Here is a 17239-nt window from a genome sequence, read left to right as displayed (position 1 = left end):
TGTTTTGATAAAGGTACCTGTCAGTAGCCTCCGAGTAAATCCAACTTCGGAATATAAGTTGCTTGTCCCACCATCTCAGTACAGTCTTCCAAATGTGGAATAGGATATGAACCAGATTTGGTAACTGCATTGACTTTGCGAAAGTCCACCTATAATTGTTGGGTACCATCTGGTGTTGGAACCATTAATATGGATGCTGCAACTCACTTCAATTATGTTGTCTTTGAGTATGCATTCAATCTCCTTTTGAACTTATGCCAACGTTAGAGGGTGGTTGTTGTTTAATTGGAACAACATTTCCTATATCTATATCGTGCATCATTAAATTAGTGCTTCCCAGCTTATGTGATTGTAATAACTCTTGCAGGTTTTAATTTTCCCCTGAAAGATAACTTGGTAATTTATCCCAGTTTTGGAAAACTTCATCATTGTCTAAGTTAATTTGCAGAATGTCGAACACAGAACCATTTGAACTTGATTCTTCTCTCTGTGTTGTAACCTGTAACACATTCTCTTTTTGCTTTCCTTCCCTATCATAGTACCTTCTGAGCATATTCACATGACACACTCTGTGAGATTTATTTCTATCTGGTGTTCGTATCAAATAATTCACCTCATTCAATTTTATTTCTATTTGATAAGGCTTGCTTTTAAAGGTTCTTCTACCATTGGAAGCAACACTAACACTTTATCACTGTTAGTAAAATTGGAAATTTTTGATTTCTTGTCTGATTCCTGTTTCATCATGTGCTGTGCTATTTTCAAATGCTTTCTAGCTAACTCACCCGAGGTATTGAATCTTCCTGAAAATTTGGCACATAGTCCAAATATGTGATGTTTGAACTCTGGCTCACCAATTTTTCTTGAATTAATTTCAATAGTCCTCTCACCTCATGCCCATAAACTAATTCAAATGGACTGAATTTGGTCTGTTCACTTAGTGTATCCCTTAATGCCTTGTTTAACCCCAATCTGTTTGGTATTGAGTTTTCTCTTTGAGGGGTAGAGAAATGTGGATGAACAGTACACCTCCCTTGAAAAATGTAGCCCTTCATCTGCTTCATTAACATCCTTTAAGGAAGGAAATCAATTGCCAATGCTGTGACTCCACACCCACAGTATTATGGTTAACTTAATTCTGAAATGACCGAGCAAATCAATCAGATGTACTCAAAAGGCTGACTCACCACCACTTTGTCAAGGGTAATAAATGCTGCCTTTGACAGTGATGCCTACATCCTCTGAGAAAACTTTTAAAAATCCCATTTTTAAGCAGACTGTGAGCTTTGTGCAGTGATAATGGGTGGGCTGCCTGTTTCCCGAGTGGGCAATCCATTGATCGTAGGAAAATGGCACTCAGGAGTTACAATGGAGATCGGTGGAGAGTAGCTGTTGGGGGCAGATTAAGGGGTTGGTCAGGGAATCTGGAGCTGGTCAGTATTGAGGGGAAAAGTCAGCCAGGACAGTTATATAGTTACCCAGAAGTTTAACTTGGAGTTTTCTGTCTAACATCTAACAAGATAGTTTGCACAGGAGCTGATAAAAATAGGGAGGGATAGCATGATATTTTCAACACAGACCAGAATAAAGCCTTGGTTTAAAGTCTCTTTCATAGATTGACACCTACATTAACGTAACACTTTCTTAAAAAAAACCAAGTCAAAGGGCTTCACAGGTTGTGACAAAGGTCGATTAGAACAACAAAAATACTTACTGTGTAATATGATAGGATCAATTAGTCGCATCTCACCGTACAGGTGCCTGTTGGAGGAGGTGACCATAATAAGATTGAATTTTGCATTCAGTTTGATGAGAAAAGAGTGGATCGGTCCAAGGCTATTTCTAAACTTAAAGAGAGCCAATTGTAAGAGTATGAAAGCAAAGCTGGTGATAGTGAATTTATGAGTTAGATTAAGGACAGGTCAGTAGGGAGGTAGTGGAAAACATTCAAGGGATATTTCAAAATTTACAGATTAGACACATTTCAATTTGCAAAGACAGGTGACAGGTCAGTCGATTGAACAGAATATTAAAAAAAAGGAATGGCTAAAGAAATGAATAGGAATAGAAACAGACCCCAACAGAAAGCTGAGCAAAAATATAAAGCAGAGATTAAGAGTTTCTATAAATATTTTTAAAAGACAATTTAACAAAGCGAGCATTGGCCCTATACAGAGTGAATTTGGAGAATTGATCATGGAAAATAAGGAACTGAATGGTGTCTTGCATCAGCCTGCACCATAAAGGAAACAAGTAACATCCCAGAGGCAGTGATAAATCCAAAACTGGAAGGGAGGGAGGAACTAAGGAAAACACAATTCCCAGGTAGGTGGTACTGAGTAAGTTGTTGAAACTACAAGTTGATAAGTCCCTAGGTCCTGAAAGACGTCATCCTGGGGTCTTAAAAGAAGCAGCTAATGGGATTGTTGACGCATTGGTTTTAATTTTCCAAAGCTCTTTGATTTGGGATGGTTGCATAAAATTGGAAGAAAGCAAATGTTAATTTACAAAGGGAGGGAGACAGAAAGCAGGGAACTACAGATGGGGAAAATGCTCAAAACTATGACCAAAGAAGTCAAACTAGCACATTTAGACAAATTCAAGATAATCTAACAGAGTCAACATGGTTTTGTAAAAGCAAAATCATGTTTGATCAGTCTATTGGAGTTCTTTAAGGATGCAACATGTTCTGTTGGTAAAGGAGAACTGGTAGATCTAATGTACCTAGAGTGTATTTTGTATTGATCCTGACTGATGGCACTACTGCATACATCTGATCCAACAATGAATTCTGGCCTGACATATCAAATATTTATTTATTCCGGATAATGCAATGGTTGGTTACTAAAACAAAAGATGAAAAATCTAAAACACATTGCAAAACAAAGTTTCCATCTTATCCCCAATGCAATCACTTTATAATGATTCAAATCCAGAGAAATTGCTTTTCTATGTCACAACTTTAAAGTCAATGTAGTTGATTTTCCCCAGTTCTTCCTGTTAACTGTGAAATCTTCTTCCGTGAATACTCACAAATCTGAAAGCTTAATTTTTTTCCACCTTTACATAAGCTGTAAATTTCTAAGCAAACCTTTCTAGTCTGGGAGTGACATGCACGTAGCTTCTCTACTGAGATAACTGCACTTTCCTAATTGGTTCTCTGCTCTTTATACTGGAAAGAAACTATATTTGTTTCTGATCCCAGTCAGATCTCTCCTGAACTGCCCAAAAACTTTCAATTGTAGAATTAGAATCAGACTTAAGTTTATTGTCGTGTGCCCTTAAGTACACAGGTACAGGTGTACAGTGAAAAGCTTACAATGTCGCCCCCTGTGCTGCCATCCTAGGTACAAAGTACCTTGGTACAAATCTTACATACAAAGTAGATAGATAAAGAAAAGTTACATTTCCTTAATGTAGTTCATAGTATAAGCTAAAAAGATAAACATTACAGTCGTTCTGTAGAGGTCCTGTAGTAGATCAGTGCAGGGGGCTTCTACTCAGGTTCTGACTGGGTTTGTAAGCTGCTGACTGCCCATACTGGCCCCCCGGTCTAACAACCATCCATCCTCCAATCCAGATACGCTCACCATCCTCCTTCGTACGACACTCCAGTTCCCTGAGTGCTCCTCCCCCTTGCCCCTCCACCCCACTAACTGTCCTTTTCCCCTCGGCCCACCAGCCCGCTGATCATCGCCCTCCCCTTGACCCTCCAGCCCATTGACCGTCTTCCTCCCTCGACCCTCCACCACACTGACCGTCCCCCTCTTCTCGACCCTCCACCACACTGACAGACCCCTCCCCTCGACCCTCCACCACACTGACCATACCCCTCTCCTCGACCCTCCACCACACTGACCGTCCCCCTCTCCTTGACCCTCCACCACACTGACCATCGCCCTCCCCTCAACCCTCCACCACACTGACCGTCCCCCTCCCCTCGACCCCCCACCCCACTGACCATCCCCCTCTCCTTGACCCTCCACCACACTGACCTTCCCCCTCCCCTCGACCCTCCAGCCCGCTGACCATCACCCTCCCCTCGACCCTCCACCACACTGACTGTCCCCCTCCCCTCGACTGTCCACCCCACTGACTGTACCCCTCCCCTTGACCCTCCACCCCACTAACCGTCTCCCTCCCCTCGACCCTCCAGTCCGCTGACCATCCCCCCTTGACCCTCCACCACACTGACCTTCCCCCTCCCCTCGACCCTCCAGCCCGCAGACCACCCCCCTCTCCTCGACCCTCCACCACACTGACTGTCCCCCTCTCCTTGATCCTCCAGCCCATTGACCATCCCTTCCTCTCGACCCTCTAGCCCGCTGATCATCGCCCTCCCCTCAACCCTCCACCACACTGACCGTCCCTTCCCTTCGACCTTCCAGCCCGCTGACCATCGCCCTCCACTCGACCCTCCACCACACTGACCGTCACCCTCCCCTTGAACCTCCAGCCCGCTGACTGTCCCCTCTCCATGACCCTCCACTACAATGACTGTCCCCCTCCGCTCGACCCTCCACCACACTGACTGTCCCCCTCCCCTTGACCCGCCACCACACTGACCGTCGCCCTCCACTCCACCCTCCACAACACTGGCCGTCCCCCTCCCCGCGACCCTCCATCACACTGACCATTCCCCTCCCCTCGAACCTCTTCCACACTGACCGTACCCCTCCTCTCAAGCTCTCAGCCACTGACCATCCCCCTCCCCTCGACCCTCCACCACACTGACCATTCCCCTCCCCTCGAACCTCTTCCACACTGACCGTAGCCCTCCTCTCAAGCTCTCAGCCACTGACCATCCCCCTCCCCTCGACCCTCCACCACACTGACCATCCCCCTCCCCTCGACCCTCCACTGCACTGAAGGTCCCCCTCCCCTCGACCCTCCAGCCTGCTGACCGTCCCCCTCCCCTTTACCCTCCACCACAATGATCGCCCCCCTCTCCTCGAGTTCCTAGCCCACTGACCATTCCACTCTCCTCGACCCTCCACCACACTGACTGTCCCCTCCCCATGACCCTCAACCACACTGACCATCCTCCTCTCCTCAACCCTCCACCTCACTATCCCCTCCCCTCGACTCTCCAGCCCGCAGACCATCCCGCCCTCCTCGACCCTTCACCACACTGACCGTCCCCTCCCTACGAACCTCCACCACACTGACTGTCCCCTCCCCACGACCCTCCAGCCCACTGACCGTCCCCCTCCCCTTGACCCTCCACCACACTGACCATCCCATTCCCAAGACCCTCCACCACACTGATCCTTCCCCTCCCCTTGATACTCCACCCCGCTGACCATCCCCCTCCCCTTGACCCACCATCATGCTGACCGTCCCCCTCCCCTTGACCCTCCAGCCTGCTGACTGTCCCCTCCCCTCGACCCTCTACCCCACTGTCCGCCCCCCTCCCCTTGACCCTCCAGCCCACTAACCGTCCCCCTCCCCTCGACCCTCTAGCCCACTGAACATCTCCCTCCCCTCGACCCTCCAGCCCGCTGACTGCTCCCCCTTCCCACAAGTCTCGAGTCTGCCCTGCTCGGGCTCTCAGCTGCTCCAATAATGTCACTGCCTCTCCAAGGTACACGTTTTAAAAAACACACTAAATAAAACTTTTAAAAAAACAGAGGAAGAATGAGAAAAAAGAAAAGAGGCTCCTATAGGCCAGCCCCGGGCTGAGGAGACAGGTCACTGCCTATTCTCTCACCGCCATCTTGCACATTCTCTGTACCATTCTCTCGGTTTTGTAAGATAACATCAATCCTTGATTATTGAGGAATAAGTTAATGGCCTTCAATGTTTATACTCCCTGTCATAAAGCAGGGCAGTACAAAACACCTTCCCTTAACCCTCGAGATATCCTTCCTTTCTGACACACACTGGATTTGGTCATTGTTCCAGAAAGATGTCTAACCTAGTTTTATTTTAAAGAAATCCTCTCGAACGGTAACCAACCCCCATGTGGCACTATTCGGTAAATGTTTTTTTAATTAAATGTGAATACATCAGCCACCTTTCCTCGCAATTTGATAAAGTGCCACTTTAAATGGAAAGTCAAAGCTCACAGTGCAAGGGGTAGCATATTGACTTGCTGATGGTAATGGGGCATTTTTCAGGTTAGCAAGTGGTGCGCCCCAGAGATTGGTGCTGGCACTGCATTTGTCCCAATGTATGTTCCTGACTTGGATGAATGGTGTGGGTGCCACATTTGTTCATTCCACAAAGATACGTACGACATTAAACTGTGAAGACGACACAAGGAGATTGCAAAAAGATATGAAAACCAAAAGAACTGCGGATGCTGGAAATCAGAATTTGCTGAAATAGCTCCGCAGGTCTGGCAGCATCTGTGGAGAGAAATCAGAGTTAATGTTTCAGGTCCAGTGACCCTTCATCAGAACGGCAGGTGCAAAACTTGAGGGGGCACAGACCTGGCATTTGGAGTAGAGGGCAATTGGGAAAATGTGAAATTGTACATTTTGGCAGGAAGAATAAAAAAGGCATTGATCTAATTGGGCTGAACTTGCAGGGCTCTGAAACGTGAAGGGATTTAGACGTCCTTATGCATGAGTCACAAAGGGTTAGAATACATAGAACATAGAATGTAGGTACAGCAAACATTTAGAAACATTAAAAATGTTGTCATTTATTGCAAGGGGAATTGAATACAAAATTAGGAATGTTATGGTTCAGGGTATAGGTAAGACTACATCTGGATCACAGTGTACAGCATTGATCGCCTTATTTAAGAAAGAAGATTAATGCCTTGGAAACAGCTGAGATAATGTTTACAAGAGTAATTTTTGGAATGGGCAGTTTTTCTTGTGAGGAACAGGTTGGACAAACTGCTGGATTGTTCCTCGTGGAGTTTAGAAAAATAAGAGATGACTTGATGGAGATGTATAAGATCCTGAGGGATCTTGATAGGATTGATGTTCGGAGGATGTTTCCTGTTAGGAGAGGAACTTGAACTAGGAGGGTCACTGTTTTAAAAATAAAGAGTTGCCTGTGTATAAAAAATAAGATGAAGCGATTATTTTTCTTACAGAGGGTGTGCGAATCTTTGGAACACTTTCTGAATTCGGGGGACAGAGTCTTTGTTAGAGCAGAGTGGATAGGTTCTTAGTCAGCAGTTGGGGGGGGTGTTAAAGTTATCAGGGGTCAGAGACAATGTGGATTGGGGGTTTATAATCAGATAAGCTATGATTTTATTCAATGGCAGAGTAGACTGAAGGTGCCCAATGACCAAAACCGGCTCCTTATCTGTATGCTAATAAATATTTATAGCTTTTTAAAATACTATTAATATAATTACACAGGACCGTTATAAAACAAAGCATGACACAAGGCCAAATGTCGAGCTATTAAGTGAGAGGAAGAAAAACTTGGTCAAAGAAGTAGATTTTTAGGAGGAAAGCAGAGAGTGTAGAGAAGCAACTCCAGAAGTTATGAACCAGGCAATTGAAGATCCAACCTCTCATGATGGAGTGATTAACATCAGGGATTCTTAAGAGGCCAGAATGATGGGAGGGAAGATATCTCAGATGACTGGGGGATTGGAGGGGATTGGATGCTGAGAAAGAGAGGTGGGGTCGAAAACAAGTTGAAGTAAGGAGCAATGTCAAACTTGGGTTTTAAAGACAGAAAATTGTAGGAAGGTGAGGACTGAGGGAAATAAAGGATTCTTTTGTGATTTTGGGAATAAACGAAATAGAGCAAAACATGACCTAACATTGCATAATTGCAACACTTTGGAGACAGCGAAGAGGAAGAGGATGTGGGATTTGGGGTATAGAATGAACAAAAAAGGAAAGTTCAAAGAGTCACCAGTGTTTGGGTTACAGCTTATGATTGAGTGAGTCAGTGTTATCCATTCAGAGTGTTCCGATTCACTGAAGAATTCAGAGGCTAGGTTTCTCCCTCAGCTTAATGACATGATAGCAATTGGTGAACTTCTGTATATCATATTTTGTGCTGCTATTTAATTCCCCTGAATTTAATTTTCTCTATTCCAAATGACAGAGGATTTGGAGCTAACCATGGCATTTATATTTATGCTGCTGTTGTTTATGATGCACATCTAACTTAAATAAAATTGACCACGGCGAAACACAAGCTGTGTATTACTTCCATATCGCCAGAAATAAAACCAGAACAATAATCCATGTCAGAATACAATCCAAATAAATCCCCACCAGAAAGGCCCAGTCCTCTCAGAATGAGTGTTCAGATACTTCTTTATTTAAATAAAAGGGAAATCTGCATTTATATCACATTTTCATCGATGGATCTATGTACTTTACAACCTGCGAGGTGTTTTTGAACTATAGTCACTATTGTAATGTTAGAGACCCAGTCAACTTTTGTCTAGCATGCTCCAACAATCAGCAATTATATAATTACCAGAGATGATTATATAATTACCTTTCTAATGACAATGCTGAAGGATAACCATTGACCAGGACACTGGTGATAATGATGTAATTCTAATTTTAATAGTGCCATGGGATTTTTCATACCCACCTGAGAAAACAGATGGTCCACTGGTTTTAACATCTTATCTGACAGACCACTTCAATGACCAGGCAATACTTCCTCTGCAATGCAATGCAATGCAATGTCAGTCATGACTGCTCCCTCACCCCTCTGGACTGGGACTTGAATTCAAGTTACACAGGTTGTATCAATCCAAGCTTTCAGTTTCCAGTAATAAAGCTTAACAACATTTAGTGTAATGTAGCTTGCCTGAACACTTATCCTAGTACACGCAGTCATGATTTGGAGATGCCGGTGTTGGACTGGGGTGTACAAAGTTAAAAATCACACAACACCCTGTTATAGTCCAATAGGTTTATTTGGAAGCACTAGCTTTCAGAGCACTGCTCCTTCATCTGGTGGTTGTGGAGTATACAATTGTAAGGCACAGAACTTATAGCAAAAGTTTACAGTGTGATGTAACTGAAATTATATATTAAAAAAGACTTGGATTGTTTGTTAAGTCTCTCATCTTTTAGAATTACCATGTTGGTTTCAGTTCTTTCATACATAAATTGCAAAACTTCTTTTTAAAAATTACGTTCTCAATTGAACTTTAACAATTGGTGTCATGTCGGCCCAGATAATGCATCGAAGGTCCGAGCTGCCCTGTGTGAGGCTGTCTGTGCCACAATAGTCAGACTGATTCTAATCTAAAAAACAGATTTACAGAATCTTACTTGGATTCATGCATTTTTTGAGCAAAATAAAATGTACTACTCAAGGACTGTCTTATTCTCCACAGCCACAGCAATGCTCCAAAAGCTTCCAAATAAACCTGTTGGACTATAACCTGGTGTTGTGTGATTTTTAACCTAGTACAGGTACATCGCTTCATTGCTTTAGCCTGTGGGTGGATTTAGTGACTGACTTGGTTCTCAGAGTTACCTATGATCATATGTGCATTTAAAGATGTTCTAAGCCATGTTTGTAAATTATTTGAATTAAAAACTATCTCTACACTTGTCTGAAATAAATAAATATCAATCCAAACACAGCATTTAGCATTTGTCCAGACAAGTAACATGAAAAATATGGAGATTTAAATTGATCCAGTGTGTAAAACAGACTTGAGACAAATTGGCAGAAACTCTTACATCCTATCTGTTATTCGTTTTAACTAAAGTTTACAGAATAGTTGTTCAATTTTTTTATGGAAATTTGTTTCTCATTCTCAATGTCACTTTCATTTGGTTTGAAATTTCAAGGCCTCTTGAGGTCAGTGGAAAATTAAATATCCTGTGAGGAGAAGCCATCTGGTGTTAAACGTTTCACTATCAATACCACTTGGTGGGCCATTTTACAACATTATCAGGGCAATGTCCTTTAGCCAGCGACAAGGGGCAGAATTATTCGTTGTCCCCATGATTTTACACATTAATTGCTCATTGAGTGAGGACACTTAAATATTAGATTTTCCGGGTCACTGGTATTACAGTTCTGAGTTTTCTGTATTCATGATGCCTCCTAGGCATGCTAGATGAGAATTATAAAGTGAAACTCTGGCAGAGACAAACAGAAGTGAAGAATTTCCAAGCTTGAAGAACTTCCATCGGGACACTGAACAGCTACGAACATTGGAATGAGGTCGATCATTTGGCCCTTCAAGCATGCTACACCATTCAAACAGATCATGGCTAACCTGATGTTAACCTCAACTCAACACTCCTGCATATCCCCATTTGCCTTCCATTACTTGGGTAATCACAAATCTATTAACCTCGGCCTGTGAGAATTGGAAGTTGGGTGTCCAGAAAATGGGAGAGATACTAAATTAATATTTTGCATCAGTATTTACTGTGGGAAAGGATATGGAATATATAGACTGTAGGGAAATAGATGGTGACATCTTGCAAAATGTCCATATTTCAGAGGAGGAAGTGCTGGATGTCTTGAAACAGGTAAAGGTGGATAAATCCCCAGGACCTGATCAGGTGTACCCGAGAACTCTGTGGGAAGCCAGAGAAGCAATTGCTGGGCCTCTTGCTGAGATATTTGTATCATCGATAGTCACAGGTGAGGTGCCGGAAGACTGGAGATTGGCAAACGTGGTGCCACTGTTTAAGAAGGGTCGTAAAGACAAGCTGGGGAACTATAGACCAGTGAGCCTGACCTCGGTGGTGGGCAAGTTGTTGGAGGGAACCCTGAGGGACAGGATGTCCAAGTATTTGGAAAGGCAAGGACTGATTAGGAATAGTCAACATGGCTTTGTGCGTGGGAAATCATGTCTCACAAACTTGATTGAGTGTTTTGAAGAAGTAACAAAGAGGATTGATGAGGGCAGAGCGGTAGATGTGATCTATATGGACTTCAGTAAGGCGTTTGATAAGGTTCCCCATGGGAGACTAATTAGCAAGGTTAGATCTCATGGAATACAGGGAGCACCAGCCATTTGGATACAAAATTGGCTCAAAGGTAAAAGATAGACGGTGGTGGTGGAGGGTTGTTTTTCAGACTGAAGGCCTGTGATGAGTGGAGTGCCACAAGGATCGGTGCTGGGTCCTCTACTTTTTGTCATTTACATAAATGATTTGGATGCAAGCATAAGAGGTACAGTCAGTAAGTTTGCAGATGACACCAAAATTGGAGGTGTAGTGGACAGCGAAGAGGGTTACCTCGGATTACAACAGGATCTGGACCAGATAGGCCAATAGGCTGAGAAGTGGCAGATGGAGCTTAATTCAGATAAATGTGAGGTGTTGCATTTTGAGAAAGCAAATCTTAGCAGGACCAATACATTTAATAATAAGGTCCTAGGGAGTGTTGCTGAACAAAGAGACTTTGGAGTGCAGGTTCATAGCTCCTTGAAAATGGAGTTGCAGGTACATAGGATAGTGAAGAAGGAGTTTGGTATGCTTTCCTTTATTGGTCAGAGTATTGAGTACAGGAGTTGGGAGGTCATGTTATGGCTATACAAGACATTGGTTGGACCACTGTTGGAATATTGCGTGCAATTCTTGTCTCCTTCTTATCAGAAAGGTGTTGTGAAACTTGAAAGGGTTCAGAAAATATTTACAAAGATGTTGCCAGGGTTGGAGGATTTGAGCTATAGGGAGAGGCTGAACAGGCTGGGGCTGTTTTCCCTGGAGCGTCAGAGGCTGAGGGGTGACCTTATAGAGGTTTACAAAATTATGAGGGGCATGGACAGGATAAATAGTCAAAGTCTTTTCCCTGGGGTCGGGGAGTCCAGAACTAGAGGGCATAGGTTTAGGGTGAGAGGGGAAAGATATAAAAGAGACCCAAGGTGCAATTATTTCATGCAGAGGGTGGTGCGTGTATGTAATGAGCTGCCAGAGGAAGTGGTGGAGGCTGGTACAATTGTAACATTTAAGAGGCATTTGGATGGGTATATGAATAGGAAGGGTTTGGAGGGATATGGGCTGGGTGCTGGCAGGTGGGACTAGATTGGGTTAGGATATCTGGTTGGCATGGACGGGTTGGACCGAAGGGTCTATTTCCATGCTGTCCATCTCTACAGCTCTGTGACTGTATACTGTATCTGTTGCATGCAGTGTGGTCTCCCCTACATCAGTGAGGCAGGATGCCTTTTTGCGGATCGTTTCAGAGAACACCTCTGGGACACCCGCACTCACCAACCCCACCGTCCTGTGGCTGAACACTTCAATTCCTCCTCCCACTCCGTCAAGGACATGCAGGTCCTGGGCCTCCTCCATCGCCAAACCATTACCACCTGATGCTTGGATGGAGAACGCTTCATATCCTGCAACCACACGGGATAAATGTGGATTTCAACAGCTTCCTCATTTCTCCTCCCCCCACATTATCCCAGTCCCAAGCCTCCAACTTGACACTGCCCTCCGGACCCTGTCCATCAATCCCCCCTCTGACCTATCACCTTCTCCTTCACCTTCATCCACCTATCGCTTTCTCAGCTACATTCCCCACCCCACATACCTCATTGGTGATGAAGGGCTTATGCCTGAAATGACTCTCCTGACCTGCTGTGCTTTCCCAGCAACACGCTCTCAACATCTCACACACTCCCTAAACATGAGGACATCGGAAACCTTACTGTCCTTAATCCTACAGTGGCCCTCTGCCTGAACAATTCCAGCTGGTCTCCTTTAATTGGTCTTGGGTTTTCTTAAAATGTCACTTCAGGCACTCACCACAGACAGAGGGATATCTTTAATCATCTCCCTTTTCTGTACCGCCTCCCAATAGTGGGATTGCGAACTGAAGAATGAACCTTGTGTCACATGCCACACAATATGTACATGTGGAGATTTTAGTCGATTATAGTCTCTGGGATTTGTAGTGTTGAGCAGCATTGACCCTGATCCTGACCTTTTCTGCACTTTTCCCTGGCTGGTGGGGATGAAACACGATTGTCCACACCTTGCCCCGCCAGTACGTGGGACAGAGGTGAATGGGCTATAATAAACCCTGGCTTATGAAAGAGAGCTCGTGTTAACAGTCAGCGCCTCTTCAGCTCTCACAATGCAGCCTGAATAAAGTTATTATTTCCCATTTTGTCACACTGCTGCAGTGGCTTCATGAATAGCGAGAATGTCAGAGCTGTTTTGTAAAGGTCGTAGGTTATTTCTTGCAGGGGTAACCCCGAACCATTTCCTGAAAGCCCAGCCAGATGGGCATTGCCTCTTTCAGACCCGGGCACAGCTGCCTGCTGACTGTGCACTGAATCCCTCCGAGATGCCGCCTGCACTTCCCCTTGCTGTGGGTAAGTTAGGGTTAATAACTAGCAGACACCAAACAAACTCAGGCTGCAGTGAACGGCAGTCATGTGCGGTAGTACAAAGGAAAGTGTGTTCACCAGGGCATAAGCGAAAGTAACTGTTTAGCATGATATTGTAGCAAAAGAAGGAAGCATTTGCCTTTCTGTTGCGCCTCTATCCACCCAGGGCTTTTAAAATCGCTTTACGACAGTGGTGAACTTTTTCGAATTGTAGCTACTAATGCCATGTCAGACGGACAGGAGTCCATTCGCAAGCAGCAAGCTCTGATAGCCAGCAACAACACAACCAACAAGTTTAGATAGAATTAAGGGTTTGCATAGGAGGCAGAAAGAAATGTTAAATGGTGTAAGGTCGCTTGAGTGAGGCATAGAGGCTAGTATAGGATAGTTAGGCTGAAAGGCCTGTTGTGTGCAGTATGTAATGAACAGGTAATCTGACTGAAGGCTGATCTTTGGCCTGGATGCTGGGGCAATATCACTGCTCTTCAATTAGTCCCATAAATAGTCGTATAGTGTGAACATTACTGCTCTGATAATTCAGAATCATACTTTAATTATTTGGAGTCATGAGTTCAAATCCCACCTTGGCAGGTGGGGAAGGGAGTGTTTACATTTAATTAGAGGAAGGACAGGACTTACATAGTTAGTGGTAAGGTCCTGGGGAGTATTGTCAAACAGAGAGACCTAGGGGTTCAGATACATAGCTCCCTGGAAATGACGTTACAGGTGGATAGAGTGCTGAAGAAGACATTTGGCACGCTTATCTTCATTGCTCAGACCATTGAGTACAGGAGTTGGGGCGTCATGTTGCGGTTGCACAGGACATTGGTGTTGCTGTTTTTGGAGTACTGTGTACAGTTTTGGTCACGATGCTAGAGCAAGGATATTATTAAATTTGAGAGGGCTAAGAAAAGATTTAGCAGGATGTTTCCAGGACTGGAATTATAAGGAGAGGCTGGATAGGCTAGGACCTTTTCCCCTGGAGCGTTGGAGGTTGAGGGGTGACCTTATTGAGGTTTATAAAATCGTGAGGGGTATAGATAAGGTGAATGGCAAATGTCTTTTCCCTAGGGTTGGGGAGTTCAAAACTAGGGAGCATAATTTTAAGGTGAGAGGGGAAAGTTTTAAAAGGTCCTGAGAGGCAATATTTTCACAGAGGGTGGTTTGTATATGGAATGAACTGCCAGAGGAGGAGGGTGGGGCAGATACAATTACAACATTTAAAAAATATTTGAACAGGTACATGAATAGGAAGGGCCTAGAGGGATATAGGCCAAATACAGGCAAGTGGGATTAGTTTAGTTTGGGAATACTGTTCAACATGACGAGTTGGAAAGAAGGGTTTGTTTCTGTGCTGTATGACTCTAACAAATCTGGCATAAGAAGTGTGTCTCTCTAGTAGTCATCATGTAGCAACTGGATTGTCACAATTCTGGTTCATTCATCCTTCAGGAAGTGAAATCTTCAGTCCAAACCTGGTCTGGCCCACACTTGTACCAAACAATGTGGTTGATTCGCAACTGCCCTCTGAAAAGTGTTTGACTGATTTATTACAATTACAATTACATTTGATGGTACATAACCTGAGCAACACTGGAAGAAAAAGACACAGTTTGTTGAAGTGTTTTGACTTGCACACATCAGCACCCTCCTATGAAGTGGTGTAAATGTTGGTTTTCTACTGTATTGGTATTGTTGTGAATCATCCTGATGAGTGTAGAACAAAAAAGGTTCAAGAAAACATGTCTTTTATTTGAGTTCTTTTGAGGAAGTAGCACGCAACTTGGATTAAGGAGAACCTGTGGATGTACTGTAATTGTATTTCCAGAATCCGCATCAAAGATTACTCAGCAATATAGGAACTTAAGGGGTACAGGTTAACAAGAACAGAGGATTGCTTAGTCAACTGGAAACAGAGGGTGGGTATTAATAGGCCATTTTTGGGTTCGCAGGACATGTCAAGTGGGGTGTCACACAGATTAGTGTTTGATCCTCAATTACTTACAATCTACTGAAGTGTCACAGATAAAGGGACAGGATTTATAGCTAAATTTGCTGATGATACAAAGGTCGTTAGGAAAGTAAGTTGAGAAGATGATAAGGAGAGACATAGTAAACAAAATTTGGCAGGTGAAGTATAATGCAGGAACATGTGAATGTGTCCACTGATTAGCAGGAAGAGTAGAAAAGCAGCAAGTTATTTAAATGGAGGGAGATTGCCCAAGTTCATTGCTGGATTCCTACACAGTGATAAGGACCTCACAAATACCTTTCATCAGTTGCAAAATGTTCTGGGACACAGACTGGTCATGAAAAGGGCTCCTAGTGACAGAAGCTTGTTTTTTTTTAATACCAAATCTGTAAGGAACAGCTTCTTGAGCAAGGTCCTGAAAGCTTTGTGTAAAAATTCCACGTGGCAGATTGGACTCTCTTTGAGTTCATTCAACATCCATATAGCAATGTGCTTTGTAGCAATGGTAAACAAGGTGATTGGATGTCATAGAATATAAGTTCCCTGACTGGGGCTGTTAATCTGGTCCAATCAGGGAGCCCTGGCTGACAGATATAAACAGGAGAGTCAGAGGTTCTGTTCACTGAGAGCAGGCTCTGAGGAAGCCGGATCAGAGTCAAGGACTCTCCACATGTAAATACTGGGTGACTTGGTGACAGGATGCTCGCTTCTGTGGAATTATTTTAGAGTGGAATTGTTTTAATCAGTACCAATTGCTTTGCAATCAATGAATGTATCCAAGTGGCAGGAAATAAGTTTTAACTTCAGTTACGTGGTAAAGCAGGGGATTTCTTTTATAACTTCATTTTCATGTGATTCAGTGTGCAAGTTCAAGTGGAAGCTAAACGTAGGCTGCTATTAGAACAAATTTTCAAGAAGGACTGTGAATCACAAATAAGTTCCATCTTGCTTTAAACTCTCAGTTCGTATCTTGGCCCCAGCATTTTTCAGGGATGGAGCATAGTTGCAAAAGGGCAGAATGACCTCCTAACATGTGTTGATTTTTTAAAAATTTACAACGAGAGTCAGAGGTTCTGTTCACCTGAGAGCAGGCACTGAGGAAGCCGGATCAGAGCCAAGGTCTCTCCACATGTAAATACTGGATGACTTGGTGACAGGATACCGTCCTCCATGGAGTTATTTTATGGTTGACTCTCAACTGTCCTTTGGGATGGACGATGATTACTGGGGCACCACTGTGTAAATGTGTGTCTTTGGAGGAGAAGAAGGATTCTGAATTGTTTCTGTGATACCGTGAAGAAAGGTGATCATGTAACAAAACAGCAACCGTTTTATGAACAAGACTTTTGTTACTTTGAGCAAGCAATTAAATTTGTGTATAATTTATGAAGCCAGCACACTAATTCTCCAACATCTGTCCAGCATTTTTCAACACAATCCTGATTCAGGTCACACTCCAGTACTTGAGGACAGAAACCAAAGTGGACACCCATGTGCAGCACTGAGGGAGTTATCTTTAGCGTGAGATATTCAGCTGAGGCCCTGTCAGTTTGCAAGAGTGGGCTTAAGAGATCCCATGGGACTATTTCATAGATGTAAGGGAGTTATCCCAGGTGTCCTGGCTAACATTTTATCTCTCACCCAACATCACAAAACAAATGATCTGCTCATTATCACTTTGCTGCGTGTGGGAGGTTGCTTTGTGCTGATTGGTGACCATGTTTCCCACGGTAACGCCATGATTACACTGCACTGGCTGTAAGGGGCTGTTGTGGTGAAGTGATAATGTCCCACCTCTCAGCCAGGATGCCCAGATTCAAGTCCCACCTACCCCAGAGGTGAATCATAACGTTTCTGAACAGGTTGATTTGAAAATATCTGCTTCGTTGTGTGTAAAACATTATGAGATTACTGACGTTGTGAAAAGGGTAATTTGAACACAAGTCCTTTTTAGCTTCTCTCTGAAGCATTCCCATTGCTTGTCCAGGAGTTTAATCTCCAACTGGATCATA

At 43.8% G+C, this 17239-nt stretch overlaps 1 protein-coding gene across 1 annotated transcript in view; it reads left to right on the top strand.

The window, feature by feature from the left end:
- Positions 1 to 17239, top strand: part of rasgrp3 (RAS guanyl releasing protein 3 (calcium and DAG-regulated)) — a 138571-nt gene that overhangs the window by 19316 nt on the left and 102016 nt on the right. The window lies entirely within an intron of this gene.

Source organism: Hemiscyllium ocellatum, chromosome 10, assembly GCF_020745735.1.
Source record: "Hemiscyllium ocellatum isolate sHemOce1 chromosome 10, sHemOce1.pat.X.cur, whole genome shotgun sequence".
In the NCBI taxonomy this organism is placed as follows: Eukaryota; Metazoa; Chordata; class Chondrichthyes; order Orectolobiformes; family Hemiscylliidae; genus Hemiscyllium; species Hemiscyllium ocellatum.
The sequence above is the reverse complement of the archived record's forward strand: the minus strand, read 5'-3'. Positions and strand labels throughout refer to the sequence as shown.